This window comes from Centroberyx affinis, unplaced genomic scaffold (assembly GCF_046629955.1).
Source record: "Centroberyx affinis isolate AG114_WGS23_722 - 3 ecotype Tasmania unplaced genomic scaffold, CSIRO-AGI_Caff_v1 ptg003614l_1, whole genome shotgun sequence".
NCBI lineage: Eukaryota > Metazoa > Chordata > Actinopteri > Beryciformes > Berycidae > Centroberyx > Centroberyx affinis.
This window is the reverse complement of record NW_027281530.1, coordinates 89369-94728: the sequence shown is the minus strand read 5'-3', so window position 1 is coordinate 94728 and position 5360 is coordinate 89369. Positions and strand designations below refer to the sequence as shown.

Below are 5360 nucleotides of genomic sequence, written 5' to 3'. Positions count from 1 at the left end.
TATAAATACTATTAACACAAAGGATGAGGATATAAAAAAAAATATATAGGCTATTTATTGAATACATAATAAAGCTCAAGTGTCTTATGGTTTTCCATCAAAGATTTTATATACAAATTAAAGGCTACAAAAGACTTTGTGGATAACATATTTTTATTTTGTTAGGGATGTGATCACATTACAATATGTCACATAATGTCTCATGAGGAAATAACATATTTCAAATGAGCTCCTCTTTTTGTTATTCAGTATACTAATAATATATCATTTCTTGATATATAGGAAGAGGTTACTATTGGTTATTACTAATGCTGTCCAGTTACATAGGCCCACATGTCTGTTGTTTCTGCTACTTTTTTCGCACATATTCAAATCCAAGTTGTTTGTCGTAGATTATTTTGTAGATTTCATTGTTAATATGCCAGATTTCCCATATGAAGTATAATAATAAAAAAAAATAATAATCAAGAAAGGTGGAGTTAACTGGTTATATTGTAAAACATTTTTAACAAGGAGCAGAAGTCTGGTGGGATTGTTGATTTAAGAAATATGTTCTTATTTTTGTTTCTTCTGATGTTGTCCATCAGTGGAACTACTTCAGTCCATGTAAGCTGGGCTATGACACTTCAATAAACTAATCAATCAATCAATATAGATATGTATTCTTTAATTCAATCCTTGACCTTTGCTCATGTGGACTCCCAAGTATGTCATATGTGATTCAAGGAAACCAGAGATCCTCAGCAGCCTGATAACAGTTTTTACATTTCTATTGAAGTTCAGCCCTGAAGCCTGAGAGAAACACTGAAGCTTTTGAAGAAACTGCTGTCACAGGTCTACACACACACTATCAAAAATATTGTGAAAAATAAGTGAAATAAAATGTTTCCATAACTCCTTATTAAAACTAACTAATGCAAAAACACTTAGCCTAAAACACCCTGATTGTTTGAAAATATACAAAGCATTGATTAATCTATAGGCTTTCATTATGAGCTTTCATTAGGGTTTTTTTTATAAAAAAATAAAAAAATAAATACTAATTGCATGTTCCAGTTTGAGATTTTATAAGCAATAACTCATGACATATAACCTAATGTTATAAAATAAAATATACACATTTTAATAATATATTTCATCAAGCAAAAAATAGGAGTATAGGAACAGTATACAGCAAAAGTATACAGTATTCTCATAAAAAAAATAAAATAAAATAAAATAAAATTGAGGTATTATTTTGGCGCATGGATTTGACATCAACCGTGACGTTGCATTGTGCGCCTTTGTTGTCATACGACGGAACGCGTCCGGAAGCGACAGTTTTTTTTTTTTTTTTTATTCATTTATTAACAAACAGCATGGTAAACAAATAAATAAACAAACATGTAAAGCATACAGCAAAAGTATACAGTATTCTCATAAAAAATAAAGTATACAGTATGCTCATAAAAACAAAAAAAAATAAAAAAATAAAATTAAGGTATTATTTTGGCGCATGGATTTGACATCAACCGTGACGTTGCATTGTGCGCCTTTGTTGTCATATAGAACCTCCTTGGTCCGGAAGCGACAGTTAGCCGACAGAATGCTCGAGATGTTTACATTCTGACGACAGGATGACGCCGAAAGCAGTAAAGGACTTTAACCGTTAACTCGCGCAGTTTAATTATTTCTACCGAGAGGGGGAAAGCGTTGTTTTTCTCACCGAGGTGAGGACCGATGTCGTCTGCGGCGGCGGACACGGTGGAAAACGCCTCCATCATTTCAGAGAGCGTCGCCCATGAGGGGAACCGCCTCTGGATCGGCAACCTGGACCCCAAGATCACCGAGTACCACCTGGTGAAGCTGCTGGAGCGGTTCGGCAGGGTGAGGCAGTTCGACTTCCTCTTCCACAAGTCCGGCCCGCTGGAGGGCCAGCCGCGGGGCTACTGCTTCGTCAACTTCCACACCCGGGCGGAGGCGGAGCGGGCCATCCAGTGCCTGAACGGGAAGCTGGCTCTGTCCAAGCGGCTGGTGGTCCGCTGGGCGCACGCTCAGCGGTTCGAGGCGGGATTCCGCGGCGAGAAGAGCGGCCCGCATCACAGCCTGGAGCCGTCCCGCAGCGGCCTGGCCCCGGAGGAGGGCGGCGGCGGCGGCGGCGTCCCGACCGGCGGCAGCGGCGGCGGCAGCCTCAGCACCACCGCCAAGATCCGGGCCATCGAGGCCAAGCTGCAGATGATGGAGGAGAACCGGGACGAGGAGTACGCCGGCCCGTCGCCCTACGTGTACAACAAGCCGCCCGAGAGGAAGCGCTGGGAACCGTACTGCAAGTCCCACCACGGCCCCGGCCAGAGCAGGCCCTTCCGCAAGTTCAGGAGATGACCCAGACCCCCCCTCCTCCTCCTCCTCCTCCTCCACCACACACACCACTACATATCTGGGGGGAGATGCTATATGAAAACTTTCAAAGCAGGGGCGTGACTAGGAATACGAGTTGTGACACTGCCTTTGTTGCAAAATACTTTTGAGTTTTCGGATGTTTTCACAACGTGCAGATGTGTGGACTCTCTGGGAAATAATTCAGTTTCATCGTCTAAGGCAATCGCAGGCCGGCTAGGTTATGAGTTGTAATGACATGAGATATTGTTAAATTATAGAAATGTTCCGATACCATTTTTTCCTTCCTGATACCGATTCCGATGCCTGAACTTGCGTATCGGCCGATACCCGTGCGTTAAAAAAAAATATATATATATTATTATTATTTTTTAACAGCTGTATACTACTAACCCTGTATGGATGTGATATGATTGCTATCATTGTTGTATGGCCTGGCTCAGGTTAAACCCTTTGTAAAACATGAACAAATACATACAGAGAATGAACGCCATAGAACTTTATTATCTAGTTTGACAGTCAGTCATAACTGAAAAAGAACATAAATAAATAAATCTAGGAATAAATAACAATTCCATTTAAAAAACTGTTAAAGTGCAGCCACAATTTAGTAAAATAAAAGACATTTAAAATTTTAAATAGTAGAGTAACAGTATAAATTTAGTATATAAGCATAGATTTCTGGGAAAACGGCCGTTTTATCCGGGTGAAACGACTTTAAAGTTTATTTTTTTCGGGGCTAATAAATTACGTGATATCGGATCGGTGCATAGACTCGCGTACTCGCCGATACCCGATCCAGCAGTTTAGGCTGTATCAGAGGCATTTCAGATACTGGTATCGGTATCGGAACAACTCTATTAAATTATGTATTATTTAGACCCGAGTTGGACTCCACACCTGACTGCTGGATGCGTTGGATCTCTCGTTAAAGGGTAATACCAGTGTTTTTTTAAGGCAGCAGCAGTGGTCCAGCTTCCTCTGTGTTTCTGCACATGTCAGCGCTCATTTTCCTCCTTCATTCATTCTTGTCTTTCGGTATGAAAAACAAACTTCCACAGAGCGAGAGAATCCATCACAGCAAAACATGAAGCCAAGGAAAAAAATTGAAGTCTCCTCCAGGAAGTAATCCTCAGAAACTCTTTACTGTCACATCCATGGCTTTTCATGTAGCAGGACAGCAGGTGTTTTCAAGCCAGGGTTTGACACCTGAGGCCGGTGTTAACGCGGTGAAACGTTTTCACGCAACTCGGCTCAAGGCAACATGAGTTTCATCTGAGTTGCACTGTGTGTCACACTTCAGCGAACCGAAAAGTCTCACGCAACCCGGTTGTAGGGCCGGACAGTGTTGAACAAAATCAAATATCACAATATTTTAAACTGAATACCTCGATATCGATAATGTGACGGTATTTTGTGGATGAGTATTCGTGCTTTCATAAGATATTTACACACAAGGAAATTTTGAAAATGAGTAATGATCATTAGTAATCAGTAATGTGTAATCAGTAATAAGTACTATGGACATGATGAGCAGGTGAAGCCAATCGTTCATTTTACCAGAACAGGCTGATAAGTTAAGAAAGTTGTGTCACTTTTAGAGCTGCAACGATTAATCGATTAGTTGTCTATTAAACTATTAAGTTAATCGCCAACTATTTTGATAATCGATTGATCGGTTTGAGTAATTTTTTAAAGAAAAATAAGTCAAAATTCTCTGATTCCAGCTTCATTTGAGGACGTCATCTTGGGCTTTGGGAAACACTGATCCACATTTTTCACCATTTTCTGACATTTTATAGACCAAACAACTAATCGATTAATCGAGAAAATAATCGACAGATTAATCGACAATGAAAATAATCGTTAGTTGCAGCCCTAGTCACTTTATACTGTAACGCCTTTAAGACCAGGAAGAAGTGACATTTAAGTTATTTCACAACGATATCTAGTCTCATATCACATTATTGATATTATACAATATATCGCCCAGCCCTACCTGGTCGCATCAAGTCGAAACTGTTTTAACTTTTTGTAACTAGGTTCATGTAATAGCCAATTAAAATGCTGATATCATGTCAGGTGAGCTCCAGTTGGGCCAGTTACAGTAACTAGTTAATACACCCAGCTGATAGTAACCAACAGAAACAAGAGACTACAGCTTGTGACAGACATCCAAGAAAAATAAATCAGTCATCCAGTATTTTGTTTGTGGATTAACTTTACATTTAAATATTGTCATATTCCAGGTAGTTTAAAGCAATATTCCACTTAGTTTTAACATGGGGGTTATTCAGCGCTTGACCGCCATGAAAACCAGAATATAAACTACGAGTCTGTAGAGTTTGAATGAGCCACGAAAATCTCCTGAAAACTGACACTGAACACGTTGGTGAACAGATCCAGCATCAGATCCTGCTTTAAAGACAATAAAGTTGGTCCGTCCTCATTTTGTATTTCTATTCTTGGTTTACATTAAATTATTATTTAAAAATAAAAGTAGATCCGGTCTCCCACACAGGAACTATCTCTCCTAAATGGTATCCCTCCGCTGTGTTCTCTTCTATCAATAAAAAAGCTGTTTGGTGAGATTCTGTTCTGAAGCGTCGGACCAACAGTCAGCTGGAAATCACAGCAGCAGGATCTGATGCTGGATCTGTTCACCAACGTGTTCAGTGTCAGTTTCCATTCAAATGAATGGGAAGAAAAAACCTGAACGCTACAAACTGGTCCAGCTGCATCTGATCCTGGTGAGGAGATTATATTCTGCTTTTCATGTTGAAACTAAGTGGGATATTGCTTTAATATTACGCCACAGCAAAGAGATTTAACACGCTGAATTACTTTTTAACTTGATGTCAACGCAAAGTAGGGCTGCAACTAACGATTATTTTCATTGTCGATTAATCAATCAGTTGTTTGGTCTATAAAATGTGAGAAAATGGTGAAAAATGTGGATCAGTGTTTCCCAAAGCCCAAGATGA

General features: G+C 39.7%; 1 pseudogene; it reads left to right on the top strand.

Moving 5' to 3' along the window:
- The first annotated feature begins 1515 nt into the window (after positions 1 to 1515).
- On the top strand, positions 1516 to 2927 carry LOC139661765 (probable RNA-binding protein 18 pseudogene; annotated as a pseudogene).
- Positions 2928 to 5360: the final 2433 nt, after the last annotated feature.